The 19,336-nt window shown below is 39.7% G+C and overlaps 1 protein-coding gene and 1 non-coding gene across 2 annotated transcripts in view; one reads left to right on the forward strand and one right to left on the reverse strand.

Moving 5' to 3' along the window:
- PDE6D (phosphodiesterase 6D) overlaps positions 1-19,336 on the reverse strand; it is a 61,215-nt gene that overhangs the window by 36,450 nt on the left and 5,429 nt on the right. The gene's annotated exons all lie outside the window — the stretch shown is intronic.
- TRNAK-UUU (transfer RNA lysine (anticodon UUU)) lies at positions 1,251-1,323 on the forward strand. The gene has a single exon. It is a non-coding gene; the product is annotated as a tRNA-Lys (tRNA).

Consider the following 19,336-nt stretch of genomic DNA (forward strand, 5'->3'; position numbering starts at 1 on the left):
TGGTGGGGAGGGATAAACTGGAAGTTTGGGATAACATGAAAAGTGAGACCCCAGGGACGGCAGCTGTCTGAGCCACATTATATTGTAGTGTGTGTATGTTAATCCCTGGGCTTTCCTCGTGGCTCAGATGGTAAAGAATCTGCCTGCAATGCAGGAGACTCCGGTTTGATCCCTGGCGGGAAGATACCCTGGAGGAGGGCATGGCAACCCACTCCAGTATTCTTGCTTGGGAAATCATATGGACAGAGGAGCCTGGCAGGCTAAAGTCCATGGGGTCGAAAAGAGTCGGACACAACTGAACGACTAACACTTTATTTCATATATAAAAAAGATAAAGACCTACTGTATAGTACAGGGAACTATATTCAATATCTGGTAATAACCTATAATGAAGAAGAATCTAAAAAAGAATATCCATCTCTGAATATCTCTCGCAAAGAGTCGGACACGACTGAGCGACTGAACTGAACTGATCTCTGCACAACTTTGCTATACACCTGAAATTAACACAACTTTGCAAATCAACTATATTTCAATTTTAAAAACACATTATATGTCAATTCTATCTCAGTAAAACTAGAAAAAATTTAGAAAACACAAGAGGGAGAGTCTACCACAAACTGTTCCCCCTTCTTTTTTTGGTTGCAGTTTTATTGATATTAATAAATGACAAAAAAGGTCTGGTCTGCACATGGACTCTTTAGATATAGGAAGAGCTTAGTAGTAGTTATTTCTCATGCCAAACACACCTTCCACCCTAATATTTTCTAAATCATTGTTCTAATAAAAAAAAAGATACAGAATTAGGCTATCAGATTTACTAAGGCAATCAATGAAATCCATCATTCATTTGCATAGAATCTTAAAGTTTATAAATCACTTTTACACATTTTATCTCAGCTGATCCTCTCAAAGCAAGTATCACCCCCATTTTAAAGATGAAGAAACAGCCTCAGAAATAGTAACAGACATTTAAAGCCTCACATCTAGTGAAAGGTATAGACAGATTAGAACCCAGGCCACTTTCTAAGTTTATAAAGAAACTGCTCTTTTGTATACAATATTCTTTTAGTAAATACAATTTTTTCTTGTTGAATTTTCTCTTACGAAAAGTGTTCGGAACTAATTTTAAATAGCGGTTTGGTCCATATTGAAACATAGTTTAATATACAGTATAATATATATTCTATACTAATTTCAACCCTATATTTCATTTTTTAAAAATCAAAAAAAACAATTACACAGGGAGTTCCCTTGTGGTCCAGTGGTCAGGACTCGGCACTTTTACTGCTGTGGCCCTAGGTTCAATCCCTGGTTGGGAAACTAAGATCCCATAGGCTGTGTAGTGCAGCCAAAAAAACCCCTCAAAAACAATTACTCAGAAATGTACAAATTCCAAGCTGACTACTATAGAGTTTGACTAATGGCTAAGAAGTCAAAATAATGCTTTTGACTAATGGTTAAGAAGTCAAAGTAATGCTTTTGGGCAATAACTTTGCGATGCATCCAAAAGTCAAATGTGTGTCTCAACCATTTAATTTACTTTAATATACTAATATCAGGAAATAATCTTTCCTTGTGTTTTCATATCTTATTTAAGAATTAAGGCACTATAATGACAGATACGGAGAAGGCAATGGCACCCCACTCCAGTACTCTTGCCTGGAAAATCCCATGGATGGAGGAGCCTGGAAGGCTGCAGTCCACGGGGTCGCTACGAGTTGGACACAACTGAGCAACTTCACTTTCACTTTTCACTTTCATGCATTGGAGGAGGAAATGGCAACCCACTCCAGTATTCTTGCCTGGAGAATCCCAGGGACGCGGGAGCCTGGTGGGCTGCCGTCTATGGGGTTGCACAGAGTCGGACACGACTGAAACGACTTAGCAGCAGCAGCAGCAATGACAGATAGTATAGTACATGCATGTCCTCCAAAACACAATACCAGTCTGAATATAAATATGGTCTGAAAAGCTAATCCCCAAATTTTGATATAATTTTAGATAGAAGTTTTCCTAAATCATTTCCCCTTTATTTTCCTTCCAGAAAGTCCAGAACTCCAGAACGATCATCTACTGTACAGTTGTTAAACACTGGTGTTAAGTAATGATCAACCTATAATTGTTGGGAAAAAAGAAAGAAATCAATTGAATCTACGTTTGAATATGGCCAAAGGGTTCTGTATTACAACATGGCTGAATTGGACATTTCATTTGTCTAACTTTACTGAACATTTATGAGTGTTAGGCTAGCACACACCGTGACTAATAAGACATGACTGTGTGCATGTTCTCTGGAGTGCTCCTCCAGGTAGGGAAAACTATTAGGTAAAAGAATAATTACAATGCAATGTGAGAATGACTATCTATAATGAAGACTTGTACAAAGTACCATCTTTGGCTTGCTTATGATCAGGTCTTGTGAGATAAGATAAGTATCAGTGACTAAAACATGCCTCTAAAGCTGAATAGCCACTCACTAACCTGTATCATCTTTTGATACTGTGCCATACCCAGGTGTCTCCTCTCTTCCTGATTTGCATAACTAGGCAAGATAGCCCAGGTTGATAGCACTACTGTCTCAGGTTAAGGCACAAACTCAGATCAAATACTACTCAAAGGAACATAAATTCCCTCATGATCTTAGTAGGTATAACTCCTGAAGTCTTTAGGTTGTGAAGTGTTGTGAAATTTTTCTCTTCAGAAGAAAAGCTAAGTTTAAAAGCTCAGTTAGAACCACAAATATGCAAATAAAACATTAAGCCTATTTCTCTGAAATTAAAGACTGTACATTTTTGAAACTTTTATATATAGATTCTGGTAGAGAAAAGGTTAAATGGAGTAAAAAAATAAGAATTTTTCTCCCACAAAGCTACTGTACATCTTTTAAAAGGTTCCCCAACTATAGAATGTATCTCCTTTCTTCCAACTGTAAAGACACTATCAGCAAAATTATTCCTTTCCCATATAGTGCAACTAGACTGGGTCAAGAATAGAACAGTCAAGAAGAATAGGCAAATCACTTATTTTTTCTTTTGAAGTTGGGGGAGGACTGGTATTTATTCCCAAGTTTGGGAAAAAGGAGGTACTTGAATTTCTTTAATTACAACACAGCCTGGCCCACTATAATACACCGTTGATGTTTTCAAGATTTTGCTCAAAGGGTATTCTAGCTTTACGTACCATAATGTACACAGTAATGTAGAGGAGACTCAAACTGTGAGAGGCATTTGTTGTATTGAAGCACAATTCCAACTAAACCAAAAAGGATTTGCAGAGAAAATTCAGAAATATAATGTCCTTCAACAGGACATGTAGGCTGTAAGCCAAATAGCATTAAGGATTCCCTAGGGGGCAGCATCTTCTGGGATGGTAAAGTCAAGTTTTCTGTGTTAAGTGCTCAAAAAATGCTGGTACTCAATTGATGACAGCTGCAAAAGCCTCTGGGAAGGTCTGACCTGACCTCACTGCAGTTCTGACGTCTCCATTTAAACACAGTTCCTTCTGTGGACAAGGAAAGCTTCCAAACACTACAGGTTTCTCCAGGAGTTAGTCTCTCAAAGATTCTAGTCAGTATATAAACGTATCTTTTAAGTAAAAATACAGTCATCCTGGGTCAAGATTCACTTTAAACAATTATGCCTATTTAAGTGATATTTAATGGTATGAGGAAATGTTATTTATTTGTGTGTGAAAAAAGATAAAATTTTAAAATTAAGAAGTTTACAAAACACATATTATGTGATCACATTTATTAAAAAGTATATATATATGTGAGGATTTTTTACCAAAAGGATTCATGGCTATTATAGAAAATTTGGAAAATAGAGGACAAAAAACAATAGTTGTATTCCTATAAACCAAAGATTACCACTTAATATTTGTGTCAGTATTTCCAATTTTTTCTGTCTATATATATATGTCCTCCCAATAAATGTAATTGTGAAAAACTTAATCTTTTTCTTAGTCATTAGTCTTGCACAGATTAACATATAATGATATTCTAGGAAAATAGGGTAAATTCAGAGAAGGCAATGGCACTCCACTCCAGTACTCTTTCCTGGAAAATCCCATGGACGGAGGAGCCTGGTAGGCTGCAGTCCATGGAGTCGCTAAGAGTCGGACACGACTGAGCGACTTCACTTTCACTTTTCACTTTCATGCATTGGAGAAGGAAATGGCAACCCACTCCAGTGTTCTTGCCTGGAGAATCCCAGGGACGGGAGAGCCTGGTGGGCTGCCATCTCTGGGGTCGCACAGAGTCGGACACGACTGATTCGACTTAGCAGCAGTAGCAGCAGGGTAAATTATAAGATTCATACACATGAGTGGTTTTCAACCTTGGTTGCATATTATAATCGCCTAGGGGAATACTGAAAATTCCCAATGTCTGGACCACTCCCACAGACCAATTAAATCAGAATCTCAGGAGATGGGACCTAGGCATTAGTATTTTTCAGAGTTCCCCAGGTGATTCCACTGAACACCAGGGTTGAGAACCACCACTTGACAGCTTTCCCTACTTTGAGCAAAACGTGATTTACAGCAGTGCTTTCTTAAACTTTCATGTGCATATATATAGATCATGTGGAAATCTTGTCAAAATCTAAATTCTGGCTCAGTAGGGCTGGGGTAGGACTTGAGATTCAGCATTGGCTCAAAGGCCGTGGTCTGAGTAGCTACAGGGTTCTGGGAAGGAAAACTCTTAAATGGAAAGAAACACTTACAGCCACTGAAGCCCATGCTCTATGCCACCAGGTAGGGAGGGCAGTCTACCACGATGGACAAAGAACTGATACGGGGAGTTAAAAGATGTTTCTAAAAAATAAGATTTTAGGGAAGTGAAAGTTTGGAATAACTACATTTTTCAGGGGAAAACAGTCGCTAGAGCTTATATAGTTCGTGTGCACAAAGAAGGACAAGAGATAATGAAGACAAAGAAAGGTGGGCAGTGTAAGAAAAAAAAATCAACTGTCTAAAGAATTGTTATGGGAAAAATAAAATCTTTGGCTGTTGTGCTGGAAATGGATGGAGAAACACTACAAGGAGATTTGTAGAATATTTCACTGCCAAAAACATGTTTGGGAAGCAGTACAGCTAATAAACTGAAATTGGTGCAGATTACTAACCATCCTCCATCAACCCACTCCTGGGACCTAAGAAGAGACCCCAGGAGTATAAGTCTCTCCTGGCAGCACTTAAGGAACCAACAACAAACAGTGGACTATTTGCCCAAACGCTTCTCACTGTGTGCAGAAAGAACACTGAGATGCTCAAACATGGGGTCTTACGAAGCTTCTTGGGGCTTCCCAGGTGGCATTAGTGGTAAAGAATCTGCCTGCCAATGCAGGAGATATAAGAGAAGGGGGTTTGATCCTTAGGTTGGGAAGATCCTCTGGAGTAGGAAATGGCAACCCACCCCAGTATTCTTGCCTGGTGAATCCCATGGACAGAGGAGCCTGGTGGGCTACAGTCCATGGGGTTGCAAAGAGTCGGACACGAATGAAGTGACTCAGCATGCATGAAGCTTCTTAGCAACACTCTACTTCAGATTTCTAAATTTCAATGGAGATGGAACAAAAAAGGTTTTTTTTCCTCCTGAAAATTAGAAGTTTAGCCTATTCTGTAGAATGACAAACAATGTAAGTATTCATAAATAGAAAACATAAGTTTTCATAAATCACCAGACTGTCCTTCAAAATAACTTCTAAAAACAATAAAATAGGAAAACTTTTGCATAAAATTATCTGGAAAATTATTTGAATCAGCTGGTACACTTTATCAGATATTGCTTATCAGCTCGGCCATGTCTGAGTAAAGTTCTGTTCAAATAAACTAAAGAGGAAGAAACTAAAGGGGAAGACTTTACCAAGTAATGAAAAGAATTCTGATGTCATATGATTCATGTTACACATCTCTTGGATGTAAGAATCTTTGGCAGAATCATACCCAACCATAACGGTTCCACTGATCTGTATATTCAGCACTTACTTACTGTGTGATGGTGATGGTTAACATGTGTTGAGTGCCAGATGTTGGCTAAGTGCTTTATCCACATCTAAGTTAATCTGCACAACCCTATGAAATAGGCATGATTATTACAGTCCTTGTATGGATAAGAAATCTGGTTTAGGGATGGCAAGTACCATGCTCAAAGGTCATGAAGCCAGTATGTCATAATGCTGGTTTTTGAGTGCCTGATTTCAATATCTATTCTCTTAACATTTATATGACATAAACAGCCCTCCTGTGTGCTAAGTCTGTACCAGGGAGAAACTATACTCAAGGCTGGGGGACAGAAGGTAAGTTATGATGTCTAAGCTTGTGGTACAGGATAAGCAGTTCTTCTGGGACACGAGGCTGGAAAGGTACTTCAAACACTGTAGAATACAGGATGCTGTATGGTGTTGTGGCATGTCAGCTCAGATTATGCTGCTGGTGTATTCCATGGGTCAGAACTCATTTACCTTTGGGGTCCCTGATTCTTGATCTTTTATATATTCTTGATGAGCAAAAGACATATTTACAAAGAGGACATACTATGTGACTACAGACATAATTTCTTTTAGCTTAGGCAAGCTTTCCAGAAATTACTGAACCACTCTAACTCTATAAAATCAAGAAAGCCACAACAATGTCCAGATAAGAGATCTAGTACTAGTTGAGGGGTTGGTCTCCTCCACATTCAAATGGTAAGGGGGGTTGCTGGATAATCTAGTCCAGTTAGGACTAGGAAAAAAGAAATCTGTCTCAGATTGAGGTTCTTGACTTTCTACTGAGTTTCTGTAAAAATCTCCAAAGGCTAAGGGAAACCCCACTGAAGGTATTAGCTAAACAGTGGTGATGAAGATCAATAATTCTTAATCAATGATTCATTACCAGTGCAGACAGATAAAGAAAGTCCTAACTTTTTTGCATTTCTCAGAGCTAGCTTTCTAGCATGCATTCGTGTTCAGTCACGTTCAACTCTTTGGGACCTCTCGGCTGTAGCCCGCCTGGCTCCTCTGTCCGTGGAAATTTCCCAGGCAAGAATACTGGAGTGGGTTGCCATTTCCTTCTCTAGAGGGTCTTCCCCACCCAGGGATGGAACCCACGTCTCCTGTCTTAGCAGGTGAATTCTTTACCACTAAGCCACCTGAGAAGCCAGTTTCCTAGCAGTCTTATTCAACTTGATAACTGCAAACTTACCAGGGAAAAGGCAAATAGTATTTCCAGCCTTATTTGATGTTTGGCTACATTAATTGCTTAAAGCTGGTCTTTCAAAGAAAGAGGCAGGGGAAAGAACTACTATCTGAGTACCTACATTCAATATACCAGTTAAGCACTGTCCTAAGAGCCCCTCTCTTTTCTATTTTTCAATCTTATCTCACTTGATAATGACACTCACAGGAAACAGTACTGATCTCAGAAGTTAAACACCTTTCTTAGGAACTCATGAGAAAGGTACTCAGGTAGTCAACACAGCTCACATTCAGGTGAGGCCTGTCCGTACTACGTGTTCTTGAAAAGAAGTGACTTCAGGCAGCTGCAAGATCCTGGGTATCTTTATGAGGATAGGCTTCCAGTGCTAGAAGAGCTGAGGAAACTGATGAGAGGATGATAAAGGCAGGCAGACCTCAAACATTTCACAAAAATGGTCCTTTTGCTCCACCTAACAATGTTCTCTTGGGATATGGTTAGTAGAGAGTAAGGACTATGGATTGAGTTATTGATGCTGTACAGCTGTACCCTCAGGTATCTGTGGGGGACTGGTTGTAGGACCCCCTCACATCATAATCTGTGGATGCCCAAGTCCTTTCTTTATAAAATGGTATAGTATTTGCATACAACTTAGGTACATTCTCCCTATACTTTAAATAATCTCTAGAATATTTATAATATATAATACAATGTAAATGCTATGTAAATAGTTGCTGGCACGGCAAATTCAAGTTTTGCTTTTTGGAAACTTTCTGGAATTTTTTTTCTTGAATATACATATTTTTTAAAATTTAACTACACCACTGGGCATGTAGGATTCTAGTTCCCCAACCAGGGATCATACCCATGCCCCCTCACTGGAAGGGTGGAGTCCTAACCACTGCGCCACCAGGGAAGTCCCCTAAATATTTCTGATAATGCAGTTGGTTGAATCCCTGGATGTGGAACCCATAATACGGAGGGTTGGTTTTACTGATCCACAATGGAAACAAGAATCTACTTATGACAGCAGAAGTCCCCTGTTATAAGCTGCATTCAGTTAATTAAATATCTTAGATTAATGATCTCCTTGAAATGCAGCTGTGAGTTCAAATATCAGAGTACACCTCCTGCTTTTTTATCCTCTGAACAATAGCAGGAATTTCTTACTGAAAGGAATTCAAGACCTTACAACTTGCTTTAAGGAACTGAAAATCTGTAGTGTAATAAGCAATCTGAAGTTATCTTACCTGACACAGAAAGCTTGTTTATTATAAAGTTTTTAATATAAAGACTTCTTACCTTACTCAGCGAATCTTCAAAAAGATGCAAAAGGAAACAAGAAAATCTCAGGCAGGGAAAGCATTTGGCAGTATGGTCCATATTATGACATGGAGTATACTGTGACTGAAAGAGCAGGGTTACTATCTGAATCAATCCTTGCCAACTGTAGCTTTGCTCCTGAAAATTAGTTCAGATAAGCAGGTTGACAGTTCTCTATAGACATTCACAGTAACTTTTATGTTTTTGTCAAGATCAAAACTAGTATTTCTCATAAATTCACACAGGTGATTTACTAGTATTTGCCTAGAGAGCCAAAGGAACAATGTTCAGAAAGTGATGACAGAAAGCTTGTTTTACATGGAGGGTAACCCTGCTACGGTACTCTTTCTCACTAAACTATTTCCCTTCAACTCTCCAAAGAGAGCTGCCATTGTTCATTTTCCCTTTTCTACTACTATAATCTTGCTAACCATCTCATTCACATACTTACTCTTTAAATATGCACTGAAGTTCGACTGTGTATCAGGCACAAATTGTACTGGGGATTCTACAGCCATGTTACTCAAAAAGTGGTCCACAGACTGGTGCTGGTTTGTGAATGCATTGGTTACCTGTCTACGACAAGGGTCTAAAAAGTTTAACAGGAATTTGGCAGAGTAATTTGAATGTTGATTCTAATAATAAAATTTTTGACATTTTGTATGTCATCTTTCTAATAACTCATTTTTATTTATTTTATGAAAACACTAGTCTATAAAGGATTAGAAGTAAAAATCTGGCTTGTTACCACTAATAGTTTAAGTAGCATTGATCTAAAGCTGCAGTCCCTAACCTTTCTGGCACCAGGGACTGGATTTGTGGAAGATAATTTTTCCCTGGATTGGGGTAAGGGATGATTTCAGGATGATTTCAGCGCATTACATTTACTGTGCATTTGATTTCTATTATTATTACATCATCTCCACCCCAGATCATCGGGCATTAGATCCAGAGGTTGGGGACCCCTGTTTGAGAGGATAGAAAGATAAGACCTTGGCTCTTGCTTGACATGGGCATAATTAATCCCATGTGAGCGTTAAAAAAAAAAATCTTTCCATCCTCAGACACACACATTTCTAAGGAACTTGATATAAAGTTCAACCTTTGTAAATAGGTTTGGGGAATACTGACCCTCTTTTTAAAGGTTATAAGTTAATAATAGGCTAAAAGAACAATGGAGAAGGGTGAGATAAGAAGGCAGGTCAAGTAGAAAGGACAATTTAACACAGAACAGGAAACCAACAGGCAGCCAGGAGGGTAGTAGGTATGATGAACTGCTGAAAGCCTGGAGTGAAGCTAAGAGGGTCAGTCAAGGCTTACTGGAGGGAGGGAGACAGAGTCTAGTCTCAGCCATCCTTTCCACTCTCCAGTAACCTCCTACCTTAGTTCCTAGGCACAGCCTACCCTCCAGCTACCCCTAATTGCTATACTTCCCAAAGACATTATTTTCTTCTGCTTGAGTGTTTAGCAGACTACTGCTCCACTCCACCTAGAGTATGTATCCCCCCATCCAGTACTCTTCTTAAGGACTCAAGTGTTGCTGTCAACCTCTCTGACCGTGGTCCCTGACACACCCTGAGGGAAAGCTTTTATCCCTCTTCAGCGCACTTGGACACTTGTTTAAACTTGGATCACATTACTTATCAGAATGTACCATGAATATAAGTCTGTGAGTCAAATTCCATTGGCACTGTATTATTTACCCTTCTCTTCTCTGTGCTCAGCACATAATTGCCTTTCAAATACGTGTTGAACCACACTGAACATCAGAGAGCAAGTTAGAGGGGTTGATTAGATTCTTGTTCAGGCTGAGCAATCAGAAAGCAAGGCTTGCTGAAAAGTGCCTAGAAGCCAAACAAGTAGAGCTGCTCACTCAGGGTTCAATAGGCTATGGAAAGGCCAGCTTAGAGATGGAGCTCAGCAAAAAACAAAAGGCAACAGACAGACCCCAAAACCCCATTCTCCTTAGGGAGAACAGTTTCTTCACTAAGCCAAACTGTACATGAAAACACATTAGAATGAAAAGCCCATTCTGTATTAAGTTGAATTCATCACTTGGCAGAGTAAATTATACATGGGAATGCGGCTCATTACCCATAGTCTGGAGGAATTTCAAGGTAAGTTGAATTGTCAGGCAAAACGGCTGACTAAGCACAAATGACATATGCTAATGTCTACTATGGCTGACCTGAGCAATAGGAGGCAAAGCTTCAACACCAAGGTCACAGGCATGAGGAAAAACCTCCCCCTTCTCATTCCTCTGGGGTGGAAGCAGCTGCAATGACCAGCAGTAAACAAAGGGAGTTTCTATTTAGTGGTATTCTGAGCATTTTCATCATAGGAGTGCCTTTCTTTGCTCTGCTTTCCTCATTTTTGGTTGTAGCTTTTTCTTTTTGTTCTCATTCTCTGTACTTTAACACTCTGCCTTTATGATCTCTCCCCTCTAGAACCCTCTCTTCCTAGTTCACTTTATGAATTCACTTCCTTCTCTTATTCCCATTATCATTCTTTTTTTTTTTTTTTTTAAATAAGGTATTCATTCAGCAATCCTTTAAAAAATTATTTATTTGGCTGCACTGGGTCTTAGTTGTGGCATGTAGGCTCTTTTAGTTGTAGCATATGGGATCTAATTCCCTTACCAGGAATGGAAACAGGGCCCCCTGCTTTGGGAGCATGGAGTCTTAGCCACTGAACCACCAGAGAACTCCCCCTGCCTTTCATTAATTTTGAATACCAAAACCCTCCTTCTAGGCTCCTTCTGCCCTAGCATTGGTTATAGAGAGTGTCCTATTTTTTAGTATGTTTAAAGAACCAGTTCTAATTGATGGACATTTAAACTCCAAGAGATGGTGAGGGACAGGGAAGCCTGGTTTCCTGCAGTCCATGGAGTTGCAAAGAGTTGGACATGACTTGGCGACTGAACAACAACATTTTTCTTTGCCTAATAAGTTCCCAGTGATTTTTCCATGTGGTATTTCTCTTATGCATGGGGACAAGGTGAGAAAATATAAATGGATCCCTGAGAAACTTGCTATCAGTATCCTTGAAACATAATATGCACACTGTGATCAGTGGTGATATCCCAGTGAAATAATACTCTGGCCTGGCAGAGGTACTATGCTTGGAAAGTGCGTAATCAAAATTCAAACTGGCCTGGGAAAAGAGTGGAGGCAAGTAATTTATAATGAGAAAAAGATCAGTATTTGAAACATAACACAGCCTTCTCACTAGCAAAGACAACAATGAAACAAACCTTTCTTTTTCTAGTAGGTGTATTCTTCTACTGATATATGTGTGGTTATGTGTCTGAAACTGCTCAGAAACAAGCTAGAAGAGACACAACCAAAGAGATTCATAGAGACTCACTTCGCATTTTTACCTGCTTCCCAAAACCTCCTGATGGAGGAAGAGACAACACAGGGTACTTTCCCAAAAGGATCAGCAGCTGTTTCTTACACATTATTCAGAGGAACAGGAATATTACCTTAAATCCTATTGAAATCCACATTTAGAGATCCCAAATTTTACCTAGCTTTAAAAATGCTACCATATTGAAAAATCAACTTCCTCAAGTTATAACCCTTAAAAAAAAAAAAAAAAAAAGGAAAACCAAAGATGATTTTGGCTTTCAAATGGGACATACGTGCCAAGGAGGGGGCTTATTTCATCACTCCAGCAGCCATAATTATCCTCCAGAATTGTGAAAAAGGCTTCAGATGTCTAATCTGGAGTTAAAAAAAAAGGATCACTAAGGCTCTGGTTTTATCAACACCCTGAAACATGGAACCTAAAATTTGAAAAATAGAAAGCAATCCTGAAATTTAAAGCAAAGATAAATAATTTAACAGTGTAATAGTAAGCACAATGCATCTATAGAGCTACCGTTTTTAAAGTGAGGTGACAAATATTATTCCACTCAAATTTCGTATCTCTATGAGGCAGATGGAACAAGCATTATCCTTGTCTTATAAGTGTTAAGCAACTTGCATAAAGTTGGATAAGCTTTAATAAGTGACTTCCACTATTTAATAAAATCTCTCTGCCTACTCAAGCTACTTCCCTAATCTCTGCTTTCTCAAGTCACCAGATTTCTTGGAAAAGTAATCTATTCTTGCTGAATTTATTTCCTCACCTATTATCCACTTTTTAAATCTTGGTAGTTAATTTGTTTCCCCAAATAGCTACTATTCTCAAAAAGATCACCAAGAAAGGATCATGGAACTTTCAGTAGAGTCTCAAATATGCAATGAGTGAATGAAATTTCCAGCAATCTCAAGGACTTGTTTTTGATCCTCATCCTTTCTCATTCTTTTTTAATTTATTTATTTATGGCTGTGCAAGGTCTTTGTTGTTGTGAGTGGGCTTTCTGAAGTTGCAGTGAGCAGGAGCTACTTTTCGTAGCAGTGTGTAAGCTTATTGTGGTGGCTTCTCTTTTTTAATTCAGCATTTTAATAAAGGATTTTACTGCAGCTTGCAAATTTTGCAGGTTCCACAAGAGAATGAGGTTTAAAGAAGTAGTTATGCCACCCTGTTTAATCTGTTCAGGGCACTGTGGGGGTTTGGGCTCTAGGCAGGAGGGCTCAGTAGTTGCAGCACCTGGGCTCAGTAGCTGTGGCATGTGGGCTCTAGAGCTCACGGGCTTCAGTACTTGCGGCTCCTGGGCTCTAGAGCATGGACTCAGTAGTTGTGTTGCACTGGCTCAGTTGGTCCGTGGCATGTGGAATCTTCTCAGACCAGGGATCACTGTGCCACCAGGGAAGCCCTCTTTCTCATTTTTGACCCCAACTCCCCTCTGAAATCCTCTCTTTCCTCATTTTCCATGCCATCACTTTCCTCCTCTATGTTACTGTCTTGTATCTTTAAAATTAAACTGCTCAACACCTACTCATCATCCAAGACCTGATTCAAATGACAATTCTGAAGTCTTCTAGAACGCCTCCAGCCTCAGGTTCCACAGTATTCTGAGGTTCCTCAGTACTTCAAACTATTAGGCACTTATTGCATTGTATTCTGCTTGTTATCATCTCCGACTCGGTCTCTCCCTCCCTCATAAAAGCTCTTTGGATACACAAACTGGCTTATTATTCTACATCTCTTGGGTTTAGTAAATTACCTGGCACTTACAGACCCTGCCAACAAATGTCTGAATGAACCACCAGTAAGCAGGAGCCCTAAGGCCAGAGTTCCTCTGCCTTTATCCTTCTCACAGAAAGTGGCTCAAAAGCAAAAGACATTTAATTTAAATCTCTTAATTTCTATTCTGTGAAGTTAAGTGATCAGGCTAGATTCTCAGATTTAGTCACTTAAAAAAGTTTATTTGGCAGTGACCTGTCTACGAATCATCCTTTCCAAGTAGAACTGTCGGCCAGGCAGTGGTGCCACACATGGTAGAGTCATGACTCTCCTACGATTTGCCCATCTCCTCTCTCTCCACCACGTGAGGACTCAGGGAGAAGGTGGCCAGCTGGAAGCTAGGGACCAAATCAGTCACTATCTTGATCTTGGACTTCCAAGCCTCTAGAACTGTGAGAAATAAACTTCTGTTGTTCAAGGCCCCCAGTCTGTGGGGGAAATGTCTTTTTCTGAAAAACATCTTTTTTCCCCCCCAGCTAACTCTAATTGTTAGGAAATTCTCCCTTAGCCCTCTGTATCTGAGAATTGAGGAAAAACAAAGAATATAGGGGGTAGGATCACAACAGAAGAGAATAATTTCCAACTGAAAAATAAATCTGTGACTGGGGAAAATTTTCTTTTCTTTTTTTGAGGAAAAATTTCAAACTGAAAACCGATCAGATCAGATCAGATCAGTCGCTCAGTCGTTTCTGACTCTTTGCGACCCCATGAATCACAGCGCGCCAGGCCTTGCTGTCCCTCACCAACTCCCGGAGTTCACTCAGACTCACGTCCATCAAGTCAGTGATGCCATCCGATAATATAGCAACAAAAATAAATTCTCCAGAGAGGCATCATGATATGCTATAGAAAATAGTAGTTTGTAGAAAGACAAGCCAAGGTTTAAGTTAAGATTCTGCCTTTATCTTAGTGACAACCTTGTCAATCCTTACTTTTCTTGTCAATAAAGTGAGGTTAATATTGTATAGAGTTGTATATAATAATAATGTAATAATACATCAAAGGGCTTTGAAAAACTGAAAAAGACTACAAGAATGTGAGATATTATTAGACTATCCTCTTTCTTCTTGTGGCTATATATAAAGTGTTTTTTATATTAGAGCTATTTATGTTTAGTCCAAATTCAGAGGCAAAAATTGCTCTCCATAACTTTGAATCAGTGGATCTACAATACACTAAACAAAACACATTAACAATACTGAGTTCCTAAAGAGTTGTCTGAAAAACAAAAAGGAAACGACACCATGCTTTCATTATGTCAAATGACAAAAAAGTGTTTTGCCTATTTTAGGTATAGTACATATCTCAATAGAAATAAGCTGCTGAAGAGTCCTTGTTAACTAAGAAAGTTTGTCACCAAATCAAAGAACTGCAGTGTTGAAAGGATTTGAGACCTTTTGGAAACCATCTACTCTAATATCTTGTCTGATGCATATATAATTCCCTTCTGCAATACTGTTGATGGATAAGCATCCATCTGCTGCTTAAAATATTTTCTGGAAAAAATTTTTCTCTTCAGGTAACTCTAATTATTAAAACTGGGCTGGGACTTCCCTGGTGGTCCTGTGGTTAAGACTCTGCTTCTACTGTAGGGGGTACGGGTTTGATTCCTGGTCAAGGAACTAGATCCTGCCTGCTGCACAGAGGCCCACCCCGCAAAATCCTCCAAGACAAAAAACAACTAGGCTAACCTCTGTCCCTTATAACTGCTAACCTTGTGTCCTCTGAGAGCCACAAAGAATACATTCAATTTTAACTCTTTAGAACAGTTTTTTAAAACTTTACAACACTCATATCCTTTGCCCAATTAATCTTCAGGTTAATCTTCCTCAGTTCTCCAATTATTGTGCTGACATTTTTCAAGTGTCTTTCCTCTGGACCAGCTCCACTTCGCTGTGTCCCCACATCCTCACTGCAGTCTAAGCAAATTCCTCTATAAACAGTGTGCTTCTTTAGTCCAATCCATTGAGATCTTTATGGATATCTGACTTAAGAAAATATATTTGCTTTTCCTCTCAACTTCAAAATTATCAGCAGGTGAAAAGCAAAAGAAGAATGTTGCTCCTAAAATCTTGATAATTTGAGTTTTATGCATTCAAGCAATGGTTGGAACAGTCAGATTTTATTAGACAAGATGGCCTTGCCTTTTATAGCATCTCCCTCTGATGCCAAAGCTCAGGAATAGGGACAGGTCCATACTTTTAGAAGTCAAGTCCTCCTCTAACATGGTGATCTGGGGACGCAGAGTCCTGACAAGTGATGCCTGTGAGGCAAAAGTGAGGTCAAGCCTAATAAGAACCTAGAGCTGGCAAACCTCAGCACCACTGCTAGTCTTCTATCAAATACAATGATGATACAACTGGAATTTTCCATGGCAGTTTTACCATATTCTGTTCCATTTTTCCAGAAGTCAATACTATGCTGCTGCTGCTAAGTCACTTCAGTCGTGTCCGACTCTGTGTGACCCCAAAGAAGGCAGCCCACCAGGCTCCCCCTTCTCTGGGATTCTCCAGGCAAGAACACTGGAGTGGGTTGCCATTTCCTTCTCCAATGCATGAAAGTGAAAAGTGAAAGTGAAGTTGCTCAGTCGTGTCCGACCCTCAGCGACCCCATGGACTGCAGCCTTCCAGGCTCCTCCATCCATGGGATTTTCCAGGCAAGAATACTGGAGTGGGGTGCCATTGCCTTCTCTGAGTCAATACTATATTTCACTATAAATATAATCCTGGAAAGAAATTTAGAAGGTCTGAAGAATTTAAGTTCTAAATTCCTCCCCCAAATGCAAAAGCAGCAATTCCTGTTTAAAAATCCTAAATAACAAAAACAATAGGATGTTATCATCATTTAATCAATTCAGGATAGCAATAACTTCTCCAAGCCCACGCAAGAAGGTTCTGGAGAACAAACTACCAATCACAATCTCCATGAAGTCTATGATCTATGATCAAAACAATCTGTTTGGGGACTTCCCTGGTGGTCCAGTGGCTAAGACTCTGTGCTCCTAAGACAGGGCCCAGGTTCGATCCCTGGTCAGGGAACTAGATTCCACATGCCAAATAAAAAAGATTCTGCAAGCTGCAACTGAGACTTTGAGCAGCCAGATACATAAAATCAATCAATATTTTTAAAAAGTCTGTGTGTTCACAGGCTGTATGGGTGGTGTGTTTTACTTTCCCCAAATTTGGGGTTTATAAGATTAAAACTATATTTCTAGTTCAGTTCAGTCGCTCAGTCGTGTCCGACTCTTTGCGACCCCATGAATCGCAGCACGCCAGGCTTCCCTGTCCATCACCAACTCCCAGAGTTCACTCGGACTCACGTCCATCGAGTCAGTGATGCCATCCAGCCATCTCATCCCCTGTCGTCCCCTTCTCCTCCTGCCCCCAATCCCTCCCAGCATCAGAGACTTTTCCAATGAGTCAACTCTTTGCACAAGGTGGCCAAAGTACTGGAGTTTCAGCTTTAGCATCATTCCTTCTAAAGAAATCCCAGGGCTGATCTCCTTCAGAATGGACTGGTTGGATCTCCTTGCAGTCCAAGGGACTCTCAAGATTCTTCTCCAACACCACAGTTCCAAAGCATCAATTCTTCGGGCTCAGCCTTCTTCACAGTCCAACTCTCACATCCATACATGACCACAGGAAAAACCATAGCCTTGACTAGATGGTCCTTTGTTGGCAAAGTAATGTCTCTGCTTTTCAATATGCTATCTAGGTTGGTCATAACTTTCCTTCCAAGGAGTAAGCGTCTTTTAATCTCATGGCTGCAGTCACCACCTGTAGTGATTTTGGAGCCCCCCAAAATAAAGTCTGCCACTGTTTCCACTGTTTCCCCATCTATTTCCCATGAAGTGATGGGACCAGATGCCATGATCTTCGTTTTCTGAACGTTGAGCTTTAAGCCAACTTTTTCACTCTCCACTTTCATTTTCATCAAGAGGCTTTTGAGTTCCTCTTCACTTTCTGCCATAAGGGTGGTGTCATCTGCATATCTGAGGTTATTGATATTTCTCCTGGTAATCTTGATTCCAGCTTCTGTTTCTTCCAGCCCAGCATTTCTCATGATGTACTCTGCGTATAAGTTAAATAAGCAGGGTGACAATATACAGCCTTGATGTACTCCTTTTCCTATTTGGAACCAGTCTGTTGTTCCATGTCCAGTTCTAACTATTGCTTCCTGGCCTGCATACAGGTTTCTCAAGAGGCAGGTCAGGTGGCCTGGTATTCCCATCTCTTTCACAATTTTCCACAGTTTATTGTGATCCACACAGTCAAAGGCTTTGGCATAGTCAATAAAGCAGAAATAGATGTTTTTCTGGAACTCTCTTGCTTTTTCCATGATCCAGCGGATGTTGGCAATTTGATCTCTGGTTCCTCTGCCTTTTCTAAAACCAGCTTGAACATCAGGAAGTTCACGGTTCATGTATTGCTGAAGCCTGGCTTGGAGAATTTTGAGCATTACTTTACTAGCATGTGAGATGAGTGCAATTGTACGGTAGTTTGAGCATTCTTTGGCATTGCCTTTCTTTGGATTGGAATGAAAACTGACCTTTTCCAGTCCTGTGGCCACGGCTGAATTTTCCAAATTTGTTGGCATATTGAATGCAGCACTTTCACAGCATCATCTTTCAGGATTTGAAATAGCTCCACTGGAATTCCATCACCTCCACTAGCTTTGTTTGTAGTGATGCTTTCTAAGGCCCACTTGACTTCACATTCTAGGATGTCTGGCTCTAGATGAGTGATTACACCATCGTGATTATCTGGGTCATGAAGATCTTTTTTTGTACAGTTCTTCTGTGTATTCTTGCCACCTCTTCTTAATATCTTCTGCTTCTGTTAGGTCCATACCATTTCTGTCCTTTATCGAGCCCATCTTTGCCTGAAGTGTTCCCTTGGTATATTTTAGGAATTATAAACTCCGGACTCACTTTTAACACTTGGTCAAGGTATCTCTTAGGCAATACTGACATTCAAGAAAAGTTCAACAGTCTACTACTCTTAACAAGGAAATCTAAGTGAATAGATGATGCAAAACCAATTATTTTTGACTGGAAGTAAAGTCAAAGATCAAAGTGCTCTGAGAAAGAGAAGGTGGGGGATCCAGGAGCAAACTATAGAGAGGAAATGCAACAACATAAGTGAAAGTTGCTTTCAGAAACCTCTGAGTCAAACTAGTTCTTTTTCTACTTACTGCCATAAATTGGAATGTGATTAGTTGCTAGAAAACAAGATAAATACTAGGTATACATTGATGCTACTTAACTGAACCATTTCTTCAAAGAAGCAAAACAAATATTATAGCTGTTCAGTGAGAAAGAATGATAGCATGAAGTCATTGGTTATACCTCAGAAAAATAAGTGGCTTTCCCTGGTGGCTCAGATGGCAAAGAATACGCCTGCAATGGAGGAGACCTGGGTTTGATTCCTGGGTTGGAAAGATCCCCTGGAGAAGGGAATGCCTATCCACTGCAGTATTCTTGCCTGGAAAATTCCACAGACGGAGGAGCTACAGTTCCTGGGGTCACAAAGAGCTGAACATGATTGAGCGACTAACACTTTCACTTTTTTCACTTACAGTAATATTAACATTACTATTACTGTTAATAATAATAAGTATTAATAAAGCAAATAATATAGCACTTAACATTTATTACTTACTATGAGCCAGGCACTGTACTAATCACTTTATATGAAGTCTC

This window comes from Bos indicus, chromosome 2 (assembly GCF_029378745.1).
Source record: "Bos indicus isolate NIAB-ARS_2022 breed Sahiwal x Tharparkar chromosome 2, NIAB-ARS_B.indTharparkar_mat_pri_1.0, whole genome shotgun sequence".
Taxonomy (NCBI): Eukaryota; Metazoa; Chordata; class Mammalia; order Artiodactyla; family Bovidae; genus Bos; species Bos indicus.